The sequence below is a fragment of the Equus quagga genome, chromosome 5 (assembly GCF_021613505.1).
Source record: "Equus quagga isolate Etosha38 chromosome 5, UCLA_HA_Equagga_1.0, whole genome shotgun sequence".
Lineage (NCBI taxonomy): Eukaryota > Metazoa > Chordata > Mammalia > Perissodactyla > Equidae > Equus > Equus quagga.
Window position 1 is genome coordinate 87658555 of NC_060271.1, and position 20564 is coordinate 87679118.

Sequence of the window (20564 nt, forward strand, 5' to 3'; positions counted from 1 at the left end):
CCCATACAACCAAACAACTCACTGAAAAATGAGAGCCTGGAAGAAGAAAAGCGTGAGAAGAAAGGCAGATATGTGAAACCTCCCTTTTTCTTTTAACTAGATAAAGTTCAGAAAATGTATGATCACTTATAAATTATTTGTAGAGAACTAGATATAATTTTTTCCCCTCCTGTTTCAGCCAAGTCCTAACCAAAAAGGTCCCTTGTGATCTGGCTCCTGCCCTGCCCATGCCCACCTCTCTGATCTAATTTCCCATAGTTCCACTGTTACACATTCCACTCCAAAGCCACGCTGGCCTTTTTGCCGTTCCTCCTGTTCCTCCAATACACCAAGCCCTTTGCCAACACAGGGTCTTTGCATATGCCTTTCCCTCTGCCTGGAACACTCTTTCCCCAGATAGTCACCAGACTTGCTCTTTCACCTCATTCAGTCCTCTGTTCAAGTGTCGCCTCCTCAGAGAAGCCATTCCTAACCCCCACATCTAAAATGGTGCCACCTTGCATTCCCAGTCTCTACCCCCTTACTCCGTTTTTCCCACATAGCATTCTTCATTACTAGACATTGTGTAATATACTTATTTGCTTATTTATTGTCTCTCCTCCACTAGAAGGTAAGCTCCACAAGTGCAGAAGTGTTGTCCATTTTGTTCACTGCTGGATCCTAGGGTCGAGAAGAGTGGCTACCATATATCATTCAAAACTATTTACAGAGCATCTGCCACGTGGCAGGCACTGTTCTAGAGGCTGAGTACAGTAGTGAACAAAACAGAAAAATCTCTGCCCAATGGAACTTACGTGTTAGTGACATATAGTAGGTGTTTGATAAATACTCGTTGAACGAATTCTCAGCATTATAACCAAAATCCACTAAAATAAACATTTTGCTCCACTAGCTCATTATAATGGATGTTAATAAAACTCTAGTTGTATTAGTTTCCTGTGGCTGTGTAACAAATTACCACCAACTGAGTGGCTCAAAACGACAGAAACGTATTCTCTCATAGTTCTGGAGGCCAGACGTACGAAACCAGTAACATGGGGCCAAATTCAAGGGGTCAGCAGGGCCCTCGTCCTCTGGAGGCTCTGGGGGAGAACCCATTTCTTGCCTCTTCCCACTTCTGGTGGCTGCTGGCATTCCTTGGCTTGTGGCAACATCACTCCAGTCTCTGCCTCCACCTTCACATCACCTTCTCCTCTGTCTATGTCAAATCTCTATTGGCCTCCCTCTTATAAGGATGTATGTGATGGCATTTAGGGCCCGCCGGATAATCCAGGGTAAGCTCCCCGTCTGAAAAGAAATCTGAAACAAATCACATCTGTGAAGACCCTTTTTCCAAATAAGGTAACATTTACAGGTTCCCGGGATTAGACCTGATATCTTTGGGGGCCATCATTCAGCCCACTGAACTAATTTCTTGTAGCTGGAGGGAGGTTCTTACCAGGAGATTACCAGGAGGTATCTTTTTCTTTCTGCTTTTGTCCTCGCCTCCCTTTGGAAAATACGTTTATTTCTGGAAAACTAAGACAGGTGATGACTCTTTTTTTCGTATATAACAATAGAATTATATTTTCCAAAGAATCAGTTTAATAGTATTTGTGACTCATTCAAAAAAGTGTTTGATTGTCTTCCATCAAGAAACTCCCACAAAATTAAGTTAATGAGCAGCGGAGGTGGCAAAGCAATATTTGAGAAGAAATTGTTTTATAGCTTGTACCATGAGATCCCATCATGATTTGCAGACTGAATATAAAATCCTTACAATTCATTACTCAAAAACATTATCTCCATCCACAGCACAAAACCAGTCTCTGACTGCAGGGTCCTTGCCAATGTCAGTGAACAGAGTAGTGTCCAACTTCACAGGTATTGCTGGAGCCCCACAGTCTTTGGGATGTCTGGGAGTCCCTACAACGAAGGGACGAATTGGCATCATTACCAATAAGGTCATTTTAATGCTATTAAGCCTTTCTGAAATTTGGTTTGGAGGCCTAGAATTTAAACTTGTGTTGCTTTTTCCCTCTTAAAAGGAAAAAAGTATTCTATAACTTTATTCGAATAAAGTATTTTTCACAGCTTCTTTAGTGGGAAAGGATATTCTTTGTTTAGCGGGATTTATTTAAATTTGGCCAAATTTAACCTTCATGTAAATTCACACTTATCTTTTCCTAGTAATATTTTACTCTTGCAAAAAATCTCATTATTAAGTAGTATATTCTATTGAGAAAGTCATGTCTAAGAAAAGAAAGATTTGAATGATTCTCATGAGTCTTATTTCATTTATAATGGATTCAGGGGAATCATTTAATTTTATTTCTTGCATTAGTATTTTTAAAAGACAATTGTGAGAGTAAATCGTGAATTTCTCCTTTCTCAGAAAGCTTAGTTTTAAAGGAAGGCTTTGATTCTGATTTAGCTCATAAGATTGACAGCATACATATTTTTTCTTGGGAATTGAAAATGCTTCAAATGTGCTATTTCACTTATTCATACAACATTTATTTTTTGAGCACCCATGCACTGTACTAGGCCCTGGGGATGCAAAAGTAAAGAATACCCAACCCCTGCCCTCAGGAAGCCTGTAGTGTAAAGGGCATGGTGACAAAGACATGGTTTCTCACAAACAGAGTGATGGTGCTCTGCTGGGGCTGGCAGGGAGCCTGAAGGTGGAGCAGAGCCCTGCCAGCCTTCAGGAGGCCAGGTACCCCTTGTGAAAGGAAGCTGAAGTCTAAAGAATGGGTAAAAGTCAGCCAGTTGCTCAAACAAAGAGACTGCATTTTGTGTGTGTGTGTGTGTGTGTGCGTGTGTGTACGAAGCCCAAGAAATGAGAAAGGATAGCGCTTAGGAAATGGAGGTGGTTTAACATGGCAAGAACCGAGAGTGACAGGGAAGGGTTAAAAGAAGAGGTGAGGCCAGCCTCTGAGTGACCCCTAAGCTTATTAAAATCTGGACTTCAAAAACCATTGAAGGATTTTAAAGAAGGGCAGTGGTATGCTCAGATCTGCGTTTTATGATGATCATTCTAGTTGCAGGGAGAGAATGGATTGCAGGTTGGCAAGACTGGAGGCAGAGACCTGTCAGGATGCAAGGAGAGAGGTCCAGGGGACAGTGTAGTTACCTGATCTGGAGCTCAGTAAGGAAGTTGACAGATTTGAAAAATAATTTCCCCTAGCAACATTCTTAAACAACGAAATTACTTTCACGGAGCTGTGACAAATTTTAGTGGTTTAGTGGAATGAGTTTTCAAATCTCTTGCTTATAAGCCTAGTTTTATATCTATAAGAACAGGCTTGAAAACAGCTTTCTGTAATTTTATTCCTAAGGTCATCTGACACTAGCCTGAATAAGTAAACCTAACCTGTCCACAGAGTATAGAAACATATCAAAGCTGTTCTGATCCCAACAGCTGTAGTATTGAAGTAGCCAACATTATCACCACTGGCGCTTCTCTTGGCTCTCAGAACCAGTAGGTGAATTCACCTGCTCTTATCTCAGCTTGTCCTGTTGCCCACTCTCACACCGGCTATCACCTGGCCTGAAGGGCCACATGAAGGTCGCAGGACACACCTCAGGAATGGAAAGGTCAGAGAACCCACTTCTCTGGAGTCATAACACACATTCCTCTGCCTTCACCTGGAGCAAGAAAGGGCGACTCCTTTGATGGCATGATCTGATTTCCACCGCTGAGAAGCAGTTACCCAAAAGGCAAGTATTCAACTGCACTTCCTCTCTTCTCCAGCAGGTGGCAATGAGTAAGTGACAAAACTCCAAAGGGAACCACATAGCCAAAGCCAGAAGGGGACTGAATATTTAAATTTCTTAATACCAACTTTAAAAATATTTAAATTTTGTTTAAATTGGCATAAGATCGGGGGGGCCTATAAAAGGTCCTTATAATTACAAACAATTGTAGCAGAAGAAGGCATCTTAAAATTTTAATAAAAACAAAACCCTAAATTGTATGGCTTTTTGCATAAAAAGATGATGATACTGACCAGTGCCAGTGGTGAAACAGACAGAATAGTCTGCAGATGACCCAAGGAGATCACACTAGGTTACCTGGACAATGAACCACCTGTGACCAATGGCCTTCCTATTTCTTCCAAATTCAGTGTCCCATGGCACGGATGGCTTTCTCCCTCCTAGTAGAAGGGGTTGCAACTTCCCATGGACACCCAAGAAGTCCAGATACAGGCAGCTGGCTCTCTCAGATAACTCCTGACAGTTGACATCTAAATCCAGACAGCCTGATATAGTTCGTGTGGACCCCACTGACAAGGATGTTCACAACTTTGATCTTGAAGAGAGAGCAAAAGGGAAGAGGATGTCCCTTTGCTGGAATGCTCACTTATGACATGTCCAAGAGAGTACCCTGGACCCAGTATGTCCCCTGTGCCTTCTTTTACAGACCCTTGGCTTGTAACTTTCCCAGTAAAGCCTGTTCCTTTGTCTATGATGCTGTGAATCTGCCTGAGCCCTGTTGCACGACAACATATGCTTTAAGTTGCTTTCCAGATGGCAAGCATTCCTTGTGCCTTCCATGGCCTCACCACTGTAATCTCTCTGGGGATCAACAATATATAAAGTGAGACAGAAATCTTTCTAATTAGAAGAAGGAAGTAAAACCATGATCTGTTTTCTAGTGGAATGTCTTTAAAGAGCTTAAAAAACAGTTAGGATTTGGTGTGAGACTTAAGAAATGTATAATTTTCATTTCTCTGTTCCTATCTATGGAACACTATGGGTTTAATTGATTTATAAAATATACCCTGTCATTTTCTGCCCTACACATCTGTGGAAAGTCAAGTTAGCTGAATACCCCCTTTTCTGTGGATTTGATGAAGGTACTGAGGCCGAGATCAGCTAGAGGAAAGGAAGTCCTACACTGTGATATCCACTTTTAGTCTTCAATGCTTCAAAATAAAAGTGTAAAAGACCTTATCAATCATACAACAATAACAAAATGTCATGACTTCACAGCGCCTTGTGATATGTTTGTATAAGCAAAACCTTTTATCTTTGGCCTACTCAACTAATGACTGCAAAATGGAAAGATAATAGCTCTCTACGTTAAATTAGGAGAATCGCTATTGTGTCAATGTGTAAAAATGATTATTCTCTTGAATATGATCAAGATATTGTGTTTGTGAGGGTTTGAGGGCTCAACTTATTTTTTTGTCACACCATGTAACTAAATTCCATAAGTTGCTGCTGATTATCTTAACACTTAAAACTACACAAAATATTTAACTTTTAAAAAATTTTCTAAAACTCCTCATACTATAAGTTTAATTGCTCACTTTTTCAGAAAAAGATATTAGACTTTCAGACAGAGTAATTATTGAAAACCCCAACATAGTTCCAGTTGAATAAAGATAACCTACCTAAATACAAAAAAACCCCACCAAATATACAAACTAAAACAATTAAAGCTATGAATTTTAGTAATAATTTTAAGAAGTAAATTAACAGCTACCTGTTTGCATACATAAAGGCAATTATTTTCTTTTCTTTATTTACTTGTTATTTGACTTACAAATGGAACCCTACTGTTTTATAACGTGCTTTTTCCACTTAACAATATATCTTAGCCATCTTTCCATCTCATTCTTTTAAAAGACTATGTAGGATCCCAATATGTGAATATCATTATGTGAACCAATTCCATTTTTATAGATATTTGCATATTATGAACAATGCTGCAATAAATAACCTGTATATTTATCTTTGTGCCCTTGAATGATTATTTGTATAAGGTCAATTGCTAGAGGTAAAATTGCTGAGTCAAACAGCATGAATGTTTCGATTTTAATAGATATTGGCAAATAGTCCATCCAAAATGTTGAAGCACTATATATTCTTGTATAAACACTCTATCAGGGTAAGGCAGTGATTTTCAGACTTTTGTTACGTGGGAACTCTTTCTTTAAAGGAAATTCTTTTCAGAATCCAGAATGTAAAGCAGAAAAGGAGCTTCGGTTTTGGTGGAAGCTGATACAGGGGTGGGAAGCCTGCAGCTCTGCCCACATGGCCCTCACCTTAGCCTGTGTGGCAGCTCCATGTGGCCTCCTGCAGCACAATACAATATAGGCAGTTCCTTCCTTTCAAACATAATGTGTCCTCAACATATTTGACTGTCTGAAGGTAGAACTATCATGACATAAGACCTAAAAGTTATTATAAAATCCCTAATTACACCTCAATTTCAGACAGAATTTTCAGTAATTTAGCCCTAGCACTTTATATGTGTTTTTTCATTGGTTTCTTTTCCTTTACAATGAGCATCTGATTATGGCTAAATTCTGTTCCTTTTAGATAGTCAAATGATTTCCATCTTGTCTTAATTGTAGTAAGGATATGAAATCTAACCTTACTATCACTGGAATCAGCACTTTCATTTTTGTTTCCCTTTATTTTAATAAGAGAAGGGCAAAAATGCAATAAAATATTCAAATATTTACATAAACTCATCAACAAAGTTAGTGACTGTCAAAACTGAACTGAAACTCTTGGCTGTATCACCATATAATATTTCAAAATATTAACTCATTAACTGATAGATAAGAACTGGAACTGAAGGAAAGATGGCTTGGGGTATGACTGTATAATACATAGAAGGGCAGATGGTAAAAATGTGAAGACCCACCTACATGTCATTGCAATCAGTGACTCCAGTCAGTGGTTTAGAAGCCTATTTTTAATTTTTTCTTAATAGTTTTATCAGACTTTAACAAGTCCATCGTTCCCAGGGAAGCAATGGCAGAAGAGTGCGCAGGTAAAGAATACACAAATGTCCCCTAGGCTAGGCAGCCATTTGTACTGGTAATCTCCCACAACTAGATGTTCCTCTCAGAGCTCACTCCAGATCCAAGCTTCTGTGAGATTCCTCGACATGCAGGCCTCGGCTTCCCCTGATTTTCCAAGAGAATGCTGGTCTTTTTCTTCCTCTCTAAACCTTTTCACTTTGATTCTGATTTTTGTCAGACTGAAGAGAAATCATCCAAGGTTTATTTCAAGGTCATTTCACATAGGCATAATTAGGCTTATTATTTTTAGCCAACCAGGTATTGTCCCCCTTTTCATAATTATATGCTTCTTAAAATCAACCAGAAATCCTGGCTCTTAGAGACAAGGACAGAAGACATTCAACTATCTAAAAGGAGCAGATCTTTAGCCTCAATCAGACGCTTATTGTGAAGGAAGAAAAACCTCAGTAGAAAACGCACAGAATGCTAGAATGATTTTATTCATTGATTCAACAAATATATGAGTCTCTGTGAAGCAATGTGCTAGTTGCTAAGGGAATACAAAATATATAAACCGTCATCACTACCCTGAGTTTACGATCTCACTGGGGCAACTAGGCATATACACCAAAAAAGTTACATGATACTATAAGGTAGTTTATGAATAAAATGTGAACTGCGTGGTACAAATTACAGACTCACCCTTTCATGTTCTCAGTTCATTAACCTCATTATGATTTCACGTCCTTGTACTCACTCTAGACCACATGTCCAGCCACTTTAATTACATCAGCATCTCAGAATCCTTTGCCCATTGGATCTTTCCTATCTGCCTTGTCAATCTCCAATGCTGGATAAACTCCACTGTCTGCTTTCTCAGCTTACTCTCGCAGGGTGCTAAGCATAGCTGGAGAGAATTACGTTCTTTGCTTTACCCGATTCTCTACACGATATCTCACAGTAGCTCTTTCAATTTTTCCTACTCTGGAGCTCCTCATCCCAGAGGCTCCTTCATCTCAGCGGGTGACCTGACTTCCTTTGCTGCAGGAATCAAGGAAGTCTGGCTTGATTTCACCTTCCGTCCTTCCAATCTGAAATTTTGTCTGATCTGCACTCTTCCTTTCTAAAAATAACTTCTCCAACCTTTCTTGATGATCCTCTTCCCTACAAACTTTCTCCAGAATTTGAGCTAACCATGATTTCCCCTCCCCTGTCAGATCTGCACTCTCAGTCTCCACTGGCTCCTTCGTCTCAACCCACAAACATGTTTAAGACTGCCCTTCCCACACCTTCTGCATTAGTTATTACTGCATAACAAATTACCTCAAAATTTAGCAGATTAAAATAACACACACTTATCTCACAGTTTCTGTAGGCAGGAATACACAATCAGCTTAGTTGGTGGTCATTCTGGCTCTGGGTCTCTCATGAGTCTGCAATGAAGATGTCAACCAGAGCTTGACCTGGGGCTGCAGAATCCACTTCCAAGCCTGAGTTTCCTCACAACATGGCAGCTGGCTTCCCCCAGAGCAAATGACCCAAGAAAGCAAGGAAGAAGGAAGCCCTGATGCCTGTTATGACCTAGGCTCAGAAGTGGCACACCATCACTTCTGCCTTATTCTATTTGCTGGAAGCGAATCACTAAATCCAGCCCACATGCAAAGGAGCAGAATTAGTCTCCACCTCTTAAAGAAAGGAATTTCAAAAAAGGTATGGATGTATTTTAAACCTACCACATCCCTCACACCATTTTTCAAGACTGCTAGATCTTCAAACTACGTTGGTACTTTCTTACTCCTTTCAATGCCCTCTTCTCAAAATGGTGAACTATTCCCTTCCCTTCCTTTATCACCACCCAGTGTTCAGCTGTTGACAGTCCAGATGATTTTCACTTAACTGAACACTACTGCTTTTGAGCATCGTATCCAAATTAACCTGGCATTCAAGGCCCTACAAAATCTGGCCCCACAGCCTACCTTTTCATTTTATCTCCCCCAGTTTCCCTTACACCTGAGCTGGCTGGACTTCTCATTCTCCAAGCATGCCATCTGCTTTCCCACCTCTGTGTCTTTGCTCATATGGTTTCCCTCACCAGAGAGGCCCTCTCCTCACTTTCTCATTGTTCAACACCCAGTTCAAATCCAACTTCATCCAAGATTTCCTGATTTTCTCAACCAGAAACATCCTCTGCACTCCCAGAGCACATTGTCAACTTTACTGTCATCATCCCATTTTACACCATTATTGTATTGTATAGTACATCTTTGTATTCCTTCCAGCACCCCAGCAATACCTGGCTCATACTAAGTCCTTAATCTTTTTTGAATGAATAAATTTACCTAAATCATTAAGATTTAATTTTACTCTCATCAAAAGGCAAATTAAAGTCCCCATAATCTCTAACTCTATTAGATTAATATATTGAGCTAAGGGAAATTGCAGAATGGTCTCCGCTAAAGAAGAATACAGTCTTTTTTTCTATTATTTGAACAATTTTAATGGAGTGACTCAAATTAAATCACGATTATTCTCCAAAAAGGTTTGCTTCTGAGATATGTTTGCATATAGTATTTTTACAATTCCTGGTCAACATGAAATTTCCATGGAAACAGATCACACACAGTGGAGAAGAAAGGAATTGAATTGTGTTTGAGCTGCGTTTTGTCATCTCCATGGAGCTATTTGTGCTAAATATTTTAGTGCACAGGGAAACTATAATTTAAAATCACCTAAGAAAAGACATAATATTTAATGCTTTTAAAAAATGATATCTCCTATTCATTTTAAAGATTTTTATTAATATGTGGAAATAATGGAAAAAGTTTGAATATTTCTCAAATCATACATTAATATCAGCAAATAAAATACTCTTTTGCCTCTTTGCTAGTGCAGAAAAAAGAAAGAAATTCAATGCTGACCATGGAAAGGGTAGTGTTCCTGCTTTTGGTCTGGGTAAAACAGTTTCTTCTGGATATCATTCAGCGTCTAGTCTAGATCTGTTGTCTAGAAATGAGCTATCTAACAATTTTGATTTCAAATATGACTAACCAAATAGGAACAGTTTGTTTAAAATACATGTATAGAAACTCAAAGACGAAAATATTTTTCACTCACTAAATAGTACTATGATTTGAGAAATGTATTCTTTCCCTAAGCATTGTAAAAACTTACCAGGAACTTAAAATCCTAGAAATACTTTATCTTGAAGATTATCTTTTTCTAATCCATCTTTGGAGTATGAGTCTATCTTTGTAAATAAAAAATCTTAGTCATCTATTCAAAGAACTCAAAATGTTCAGTGAGCATCGGAAGCACTTCAGGATTTTCTTTAAATTCTCATGTACCGAACATCAACTGTTGAGTTTTACATTTCAGCAAATATAATCAGAACAAACATAACATAGAAAAAAAGAAAAGAATTACAAAAGCTGTACACCCTGTCCGTTGAAAATGTGCACATAAGCTATTAACATAAAGAGGTTACATCACACTTATATGTTCCACAATCATAACAATTGTTGGTTTTTAATATTAGCAAAAGAAAGCATTGGTGGAGGGCAGTTTAAATGTATCAGTAACATACTCAGCTTGTTCTTTATAGACCAACTCTCTACACCAAAATTTACCTTGCAAAAAAGGATCACATCTCTTACTCTGTCAGGGGCAAAAACTGTGAAAAAGCAAGAAGGTGAAAGTCATAAAAGCAGTAGAAAGGTGCCAATGGAGTATCTCTTACATATGGCCAGTTTTAATTCTTTTCTGATAGTTATACTCCAGTGAAAATTTGAATGAAGCCTCTACCTAGTTGGGCAGAATAAGGCTGAGTGACAATACCCTGTCAGATAGGTTTGCTGCGTGCTCTGTTACTTTCCCCAGTTGAGCGAGCGCTGCCTCCTAAGGCTACGATTCTGTTGCCTCACAGGCCTTTGTAGGACTGCCTATACCGTCAACTAAATTACTGGCAACCATGCGCAAAGGAGTAAGAGCTCCAGTTATAGGCTTTGTCTCACTTACAGGAACCAGCTTTCCTTTTCTGGAGCATCTGGGGCTTTGATTGAAATAAACAGCAGCTCAGAGGTTATTACACTTTGACTCTTCCACAGGGAATGTGAGTTTAGTGGACAGAGGGCCATACGCCCAAAAGAAAGGAAAGCCTAAAATCCAAGACGTGATGACAGAGGCAAAAAGAGGATGAAAAAGCCAAAATACTCAGGCCTGGAACGTGACACTTTGATTAAGTTTAATGAGAATCTACACACCATAGATAATCTATTTTTCTCTTCAGATTCACTCTCCAGCCTACTCTGTGCCTGAGAGGCTGACCAGTATGGACTACATCATTAGGCTCTCTTGCCCTCCAGCTTCTAGTTCAGCAAATGTGGAGGAGGGCTGGTACTGGTAGGAACTTGGTAAGAGAATGAGGAAGGGATGCTTGTTTCCCTGGCTCTCAACCGGCCACATAGCCATAGGTTGGCTGTTTCCCTCTGCCAAAATTACAACTCCTGTCAGGTGGCCCTCACAATAGTTCGCCCTCAAGGGTTCAGCAACCACTTCTCCTTGCCCTTTCAAGCTTAAGAGTGGCAATAGCTCCCTGCTGTTAATAGCCTTGGGGTACTACAACATTCCTTCTTGTTTTTTCTAAACGCTGCCTTTATAAATAACCCCTGTATTAAACTCTCCCTAATTACCCAGTTTGACAGTGCCATCTGTTTCCTGAATCCTGACTGATACAGATGGTATTGATTTTCACCAAGAAATCTCAGAAACATGATTCTACATTGCAATTTAACTATACAATAACATTCATATTACAGAGGCATTTCCTTTTCATGGCATATTTTATGACTAAAACCTTCCCAAGCCCCCACGCAGATCCTTGAGGTACACTGCTTTCTCCCTCTGCCCAAGTGAGAAGGATTTAGAACAGTCCTTCCTTCCTTCCTGGGAATGAACTGAGACCCTGGGCATATTCATGAACAATGAGTCCGTAGCTTTCCCTCAGGTTGTGGCCAGTCTGTCTGACTAAGCTTCAGTCCTGCTAATTGATTTTCAAATTTGGCTCCCTGCTGGGACTGGAGGCTGACCTTGAACCTCAGCCTTGTAAATCTTGCCAACACTTTCCCAGGAGATCTGCTTTTTTTCCATTGTCTTTCAGTGGCTGGCTGCTTCCTATGTCACCGAGATGGACCTCCTTGTCACTATGTCTTTAGCCTGCTCCTGAACCTAAAAACTGTCTAGAAATCCCTTCTATTATACTACTCCGTCCCTCAGATTGGAATCATATTCACTGATTCTCCTGGAATTTTCTATTTGGACTGCTAGCCCCTCCTTGGAGGCTATACCCATTGGGTGAATTTATTCCCGGGCTCTCATGCCTCCTACATGGGCTCCTGACAATGGGATTCTGGAATACTTCATGGCCAAGGTTATATCACTCACGATCAGTGCAAACTGAAAGGGAATGGAGAATACAGTATTCAAAATAGAGAGACAGAATTAGAATTAGAGAAGAATTAGTAAGTGTGCTTTCATCAAAATACTAAGGATCCTGCATTCTAAACAACAAATACAAGTATTGCCCAGTTTATTAATGAATTGACATTTTGATTTACAAGTCAGCCTTCAGAGGTCAATTCCCTAGGGCTTAATCACCCTAAATGAACTTCAAAACATGGAATTTAAAAGCCTGAGGATCAAGATCCTGAAAAAGGGAGCAATAACAATTCTTGGATTCCAGTATGAAGACTCTGTCAAGAAGTAATCTTAAATGTCCAAAAATAAGAGAAAGGTTAAAATTATGGTATTAATAACAGCTAATTTTTGGAGCACTTACCATCACTTTACTTAATTCTAACATCCCTGAAAATTTTATTTTACTGATGGCCAAGGCTGAGAAAGGTTAAGTGCCTCTAGTCACACTGCTAATATTTACAGAACTAGAATTTGAATTCAGGCTGGTCTAAAAAGTTCACATTCTTCTCTATATTATGCTAATATATCAATGATAGAATACTGGGCAGCCCTTAAAATAATACATATGATGATTTTATTGATATAAAAGAAAACATGAAAAATGTAAATGCAACATAATATAAAAGCATAAGTATTCAATGATCTTAAAATAATTTACATAAGGAAACTTGCAGAAATTAAAATAGTTGCCACTTTATAGCAATGAGATCATGTTTTGATAAATTTATACCTAAATATTTCATTGTTTTGAGCTACATTATTTTTAAAAGTTTCATTTTCAATTCATTATGAGTAAATAGAAATAAAATTGATTTTTTAATGTTGGCCTTGTTTCCTGCAACCTTGCTAAACTTACTTAGTTCTGGATTTTCTCTCTTTTTTTGGTAGATTCCTTGGGGGTTTTTTTGCAGACAAGTATGGCATCTGCAAATAAGGAAGGTTTTATTTCTTCCTTTCCAATCTGTTTGCCTTTTATTTCTTCTTCTTGCTTCCTCTGGCTAGGACTTCCAGGACAATGTTGAATAGGAGTGGTGAGATAGACAGTTTTGCCTTGTTCTTGATCTTAAAGGGAAGAATTCAGCCTTTCATCATTAAGGATGATGTTAAGTTGTAGGTTTTTTGAACATGCCTTTATCATATTGAGGAAAGTCCCTTCTATCCCTAGATTGCTGAGAGTTTTGCTTTTTGGGTTTTTTTAACCATGAATCAACATTTTTCAAATTCCTTTTCTGTATCAATTAATACAGTCACGTGGTTTTTCTTCTTTAGACTGTTAAGCTAGTAGATTAATTTTCCACTATAGAACTGGTCTTCAGTTCCAGAATAAACCCCACTTGGTCATGAGTGTTATTCTTTTTTTATATTACTGGATTCAATTTTCAAATATTTTGTTGAAGATTTTTCTATGTTTATGAGGGACATTGATCTGTAGTTTTCTTTTCTTGTAGTGTCTTTGGTTTTAGTGTCATGGTAATGTGTTCTCATAAAATGAGTTGGGGCTTGTTCCCTCTTTATTCTTCTTTATTTTATCTTGAGTGAGTTTTGGTAGTTTGTGGTTTTCAAGAAATTGGTCCATTCCATATAAGTTGTTGAGTTTATGTGTGTAGGGCTGTTCACATTATTCTGTTATTATCCTTTTAATATCTGTAGAGTCTATTGTGATATCCTCTCTTTCAGCCTGGATATTAGTAATTTGTGTCATCTCTTCTTTTGTCAGTCTTGCTGAAGGTTTATGAATTTTACTGATTGTTTCAAAAAAGCAATTTTTGGATTATTGATTTTCTCCATTTTTCTCTTTTCCATTTAATTGATTTTTATGCTCTTATCATTATTATTTCCTTCCTTCTGCTTGCTTTGGGATTATTTTGCTTTTCTTTTTCTAGGTTCTTAAGTTGAAAACTGAGTCATTAATTTGAGACCCTTTTTTTTCTTTTTTAGGCCAATGGTTTTATTTTTTTATTAGTTTTTTTATTGAGGTAAAATTAGTTTATAACATTATGTAAACTTCAGGTGTACCTCATTATATTTCAGTTTCTGTGTAGACTACAATATGTTCACCACCCAAAGTCTAATTGGCATTAATGGTATAAATTTTCCTCTAAGCACTGCTTTAGCTGCATCTCACAAATTTTGATATATTGTATTTTCTTTTTCTCACTTCAAAATATTTTCTAATTTCCTTTGAGACTTTCGCTTTGACCTATGAATTATTTAAAAGTATATTGTTTAATTTCCAAGCATTTGGAGATATTCTTGTTATCTTTTTGCTATTGATTTCTAATCTAATTCCATTATGGTCAGAGAACATACTTTGTATTATTTTCAATTCTTTTAAATTTATTAAGGGTCATGACCCAGGATATTATCTATCTTGGTGAATCTTCTCTGTGCACTTGAAAAGAATGTATATTCTGTTGTTGGGTGGAGTGTTCTATAAATGTCATTTAGATCTAGTTGGTGGTGATGCTATTCCATATCTGTCTTCTATGTTCATGCTGATTTTCTGTTCACTATTTTATTTATTACTAAGGAAAAGGGTACTGAAGTCCACAACAATAGTTGTGGATTTGTCTATTTCTTATTTCACTTCTGACAGGTTTTGCTTCAAGTATTTTGAAGCTTTGTGGTTAGGTGCAGAAACAATTAAATTCTGATGTCCTCTTAATGAATGGACTCCTTTATTGTTATGAAATAACATCCTTTATCCCTGGCCATTTTCTTTGCTCTGAAATCTACCTTGTCTGATATCAACATAGTCAGTTCAGTTTTTTTTATTAGAGTTTTCAAAGTATATATTTTTCCATTCTTTAACATTTAATCTCTACATCATATTTGAAATGAGTTTCTTATATACAGCATATGTCAGTCATGGGTTTTTTGGTTCATTCTGACAATCTCTTTTTGTTGGTATTATTAGGTCATTTACATGTAATGTAATTATCGACATGTTCAAGTTTAGGTCGGTCATCTTATTGTTTATTTTCTGTTTGATTCCTCTGTTTTTCATTCCTTTGTTTCTCTTGTCCTGTCTTCTTTTGTTCTTTATTTGAATATTTTTTAGTATTACATTTTAATCTATCTATTGACATTTTACTATATCTTTGTCTGGGTTTTTAGTGGTTGCTCTAGGGATTATAATATACATACTTAACTTTTCACTGTCTACATAAAATCAGTATATTACTACTATAAGTGGAATGTAAAAACATTACCACCATATAGCCCCACCCCGTATGTCGTAGTTGTCTTATGTATAACATCTCTATATATTGAAAACTCCATCAAATGTTGTAATTTTTGCTTTCAACCATTAAACATTTTAAAGAATACAAGAGAAATTTTATATTTATCATTTCTGTTGCTCTTCCTTTATTCCTAATATTCTAAGTTTCCTTTTAGTATTACTTCCCTTTTGCCTGAAAAACTTCCTTTAGCAATTCTTTTAGAGCAGGTCTGCTAGCAACAAATTCTCTTAGTTTTCATTCACCTAAGAATGTTCTCTTTCATCTTAATCCTGAAGGATTTTTTATGTGGATATAGAATTTGGAGTTTAATTTTATTTCTTTCAGCACATTAAAAATGTTCTACTGGGGCTGGCACCATGGTCAAGTGGTTAAGTTCACATGCTCCGCTTTGGCTGCCCGGGGTTTCACCAGTTTGGATCCTGGGCGTGGACATGGCACCACTTATTAAACCATGCTGAGGTGGTGTCCCACATAGCACAACCAGAAGGACCTACAACTAGAATATACAACTATGTACTGGGGGGCTTTGGAGAGAAGAGGTAAAAAAAAGAAGAAGATTGGCAACAGATGTTACCTTGGGTGCTGAACTTAAAAAAAAAGTTCTACTTCCTCTGGACTTTATGTTTTCTTATGAAAAATCCACCATCATTTGAATCATTGTTCCGCTATATAATGTGTGGTATTTTCCCCTTCTGGACTTATGGATAAAAATCTCTTTCAAGAGATTTTCCTTTATCTTTAGTTTGCAGAAGTTGACTGTGATGTGTCTGGGTGTGGATTTCTTTGGATTTATCCTTTTGGGGGTTTGCTGAGATTTTTGAATGTGTATGTTTATATCTTTCACCAAATTTGAGAAGTTTTCAACCATTATTTCTTCAAATATTTTTTTGCACTGCAGTCTTTCTCCTCTCTGGGACTCTGACAACACACACGCTAGACTTTTTAGTACTATTATCCAACAGATCCCTAAAGCTCTGCTCTTGATTTTTCAAAGCTTTTTTCTCTCTGTTGTTCAGATCATTTTTATTGATCGACCTTCAAGATCACTGACTCTTCTATGCCACCTCCATTCTGTCCTCAAACCCATGAGTTTTTAATTTTGGTTGTTGTATTTTCAGTTTTTTGGTCATTGTGTTTTTCTCCAATTTCTACTTGGTCCTTCTATTTCTTTGGTTTTTTTTTTCCGGAAGATTAGCCCTGAGCTAATATCTGCTGCCAAGCCTCCTCTTTTTCTTGCTGAGGAAGACTGGCCCTGAGCTAACATCTGTGTTCATCTTCCTCTACTGTATATGTGGGACGCCTGCCACAGCATGGCTTGATAAGCAGTGCATAGGTCCACACCTGGGATCCAAACCGGCGAACCCCAGGCCACCGAAGCAGAACGTGTGAACTTAACCACTGTGCCACTGGGCCAGCCCATGGTTCTTCTACTTCTTTAATGAGATTTTCTTTCTTTCCATTCAATTCAAGAGTGTTCTTGAAATATTTTTATAATAGCTACTTTAAAGTCTTTGTCAGATAACTCCAACATCTGTGTCATCTTAGCCTTAGTGTCTCTGGATTGTCTTTTCCCAATTTAGATTTTTCTGGTTGTTTGAATACTGATTTTAGATCGTACCCTGGACATTTTGAATATTATGCTATGAGACTCTGAGTCTTGTCATATAAAAACATCCTATAGAGAATGTTGATATTTTTGTTTTAGCAGGCAATTCATCTGGTTGGGATTAGACTACACATTTCAACCAGACTTTCTAGGTTGTGATTCAACATCAGCTCTGTTTTCCAAGACTTTGCAGTGTTATTTGGATCTGTCTCACATGTTCACCACCCAGTGGCCAGTCAAGGTCCTGGACAGTGGTCTATCTTGTACCTCGGTTCTCAAAGCCTATAGTATGGGGCCAGCCCTGTGGCCAAGTGGTTAAGATCACACACTCTGCTCCTGTGGCCCAGGGTTTCACCAGTTTGGATCCTGGGCGGGGACATGGCACCACTCATCAGGTCATGCTGAGGTGGCATCCCACATGCCACAACTTGAAGGACCCACAACTAAAATATACAACTATGCACTGGCGGGATTTGGGGAGAAAAAGCAGGAAAAAAATGATTGGCAGCAGTTGTTAGCTCAGGTGCCAATCTTAAAAAAAAAAAAAAAGCCTATGGTATGACATTGAGGGTCAGTGCCACACATGCAAGCTTGGAAGTTAGCTCAGAAGTCATTAACAACTTTAGTTTTCCTGAGCTTTCTCTCTAGTCAATCTCTTTGGTTCTTTCCAATTCAATGGGGCTCCATTTTACAGTCCTCAGATCATAAAGCTGGAGCTGTATATACCCCATTTTGCTGTTTAGTTCCTACAACTGTGCCTGTGTCTGGGGCCAAGCACTGAGAGGAGATTTTAAAAAAGGCAATACAGTATTATTCACAATAGCCAAGACATGAAAGCAACCCAAGTGCCCATCAACTGATGAATGGATAAAGAAGATGTGGTATATATATATATATATATATATATATACCACATTGTATATATATACAATGGAATACTACTCAGCCACAGAAAAAGACAAAATTGTCCCATTTGCAACAACATAGATGAATCTTGAAGGTATTATGTTAAGCAAAACAAGCCAGACAGAGAAAGACAAACACCACACAATTTCACTCCTAAGTGGAAGATAAACAAACACATGGACAAAGAGAACAGATTAATGGTTACCAGAGGCGAAGGGGGTGGGGAGGTGGGGTAAATGGGCCTATATGTATGGTAATGGATAAAAACTAGACTGTTGGTGGTGACCACAATGCAGTCTATACAGAAACCGATATATAATAATGTACACCTGAAATTATACAATGCTATAAACCAAGATGACCTCAATAAAATAAAATAAGTACTTGAAAAAAAAAAAAAGGCAGTGGGCTTTGCCCTAGCATCAGAGTTTTGGGAGCACACCTTCTCTGGTCAGGGAGAAAGTTTCTTTTCCCCGAGTTTGAGGCTTTTCACTGTTGCTTTTCATTGCTGCTGCTATGGGATTACTTGGGAGTTGGGGTGCTAGAGAATGGGAGGAAAAAAGAAAATAAAACAAACCAACCAAGCACATGGGATTTCCCCCAGTCTCTCCATTTATTAGGAAACTCCTTTCCCATTCCTCCAGACAGAACTAGAAGGTTTCTCCTGGAGCTCTCTCTGTCCATACTAATATGCACTTCAGGCTTTTGGGCTGCACTGAGTCCTGGCTAGGGCTATGAGAGGGGAAACAGTGGTAAACTCTCTGCACGTTCAGTGATACTTCAAATTCATGTCTTCTTCCCCAGTAGTCCTGTTTCTATTTACTTTTCCAAGTCCTCAGATAGCTGATCTACCTATTCTTTCCAGGTTTGTAGCTATGCCCAGTGGGAGGAATAAAGTGAGATGTGCTTACTTGGAACTGGAAGCTTCCCAAAGTAGTAAAGTCATGAGAAGATAATTGGAATTACAAATTTTTAGTTTCACAATATTTTAATGCTGATTGAATATAAATAATTTTAAGAGAGATTTCTGGGCCCAAATATTAAAATTATAATTTGAACTATTAGATCCATAATTGATTCTTATAATAATTGAAAGGTTTAAGACTCCAACATTCAATACATTAGAAAAAAAATTACATTCATGCACATCTCTCTATTTTGTGTTTCTCTATTTGCAATGTAACACATTTGCTAATAATGCTCATTTATGCCATCAAAAAGGTCACACAAAAATTCAAGTAATTCAGAACTTTGGAGTGGAACTCATTTATGATTCTTAAGTCACATAGTAGAATTTGACTTATAAGGAAGCACACAGTGAAATATACATAAGGTTTAGTGTTAGTATGTGGCTAAGCTATGACTGACAAAAACAAAGACAAAAATAACAATAGGTTACACTATATATGTCTATTTTTCTCTCACATAAAGCAAGAAGTAAAAGGCCCAAGTTGTTATATAGTTGAAGGAATCTAGGTTCCTTCTTTCTTGATGCTCTGCCATGCATGACTTTGATTCCATCATGATTACCTCATGATCCAAAATGGTTGTTACAGCTCCAGCCATCACAGGAAGAAGGAAAAGTAAAGGAGAAGTAACATAGCACCTCTCTTTAAAGGATACTTCCTGAAAGTCACACATAAAACTTCTGCTTCCATCTTTTTGGCCAGAATACAGTCACAGGGCCATAATTGTTACAAGAGAGGTTGAGAAATGTAGTTATATTCTGGGCAGCTATATCCACCTAAAAATTGGGGATTCTGTAACCAGTGAAAGGGGAAGAATGACTATTGAGGGTCTGCTAGCATTCTCTCCCACAGGACTGTATCCTTTAGAAATCTTTATGTTGTAAGCAACATGAACTAAATTCAAATTAGCATAGACAATAAAGGAGATATATTGGCTTATGTAACTGGAAAACCCAGAGGTACAGAGAGCTTTAGAGTTAGTTTGATCCAGGGAATTTTTGATGTCATGATGGACCCAAATTCTTTCCATTTTTCTGATTAGTCTCCTGCTCTCTCAACTTCATTATAAGGTTAGCTTATTTATGGCAAAAAGTCTTGAGAAGTTATAAGCTTCATATCCTAACATCATACTGCCCAAAAGGAAAGAAAGCATTGTCTTCTGGTAGCTATAATGACTATCACAGTTTGCCCAGGACTGTCCTGGGTATAGCATTGAAATTTCTATTTCCAGGGAAACGCCTCAGTTTCAGGCAAACCAAAATGGGTGGTCATCTACTTGCTCTCTCAGAAGGATTCAGGATACTTGTTTTTGTTTTTATTTTTTTTATTGAGGTCATAATAGTTTATTAACATTGTGAAATTTCTGTTGTACATTATTATTTGTCAGTCACCATATAAGTGCGCCCCTTCACCCCTTGTGCCCACTCTCCAACCTCCTTCCCCCTGGTAACCACTAAAGTGTTCTCTTTAGGACTTACTTTTTCAGAGTCCCCCAGCTAACTTCTCACATTTCATTGGCTCAAATTCCTCTTTAGCCAGGAGAATACTAGGTACTGATCTGCTTGAGCCTGGCAATTATTGTGACAAGAGGGATAGAATTGCTTGACTGGGTAAACAAATCAGA

General features: G+C 37.9%; 1 long non-coding RNA gene across 2 annotated transcripts in view; it reads right to left on the minus strand.

The window, feature by feature from the left end:
- The window catches only part of LOC124240140 (uncharacterized), a 40715-nt gene that overhangs the window by 11511 nt on the left and 8640 nt on the right, over window positions 1–20564 (minus strand). The window lies entirely within an intron of this gene.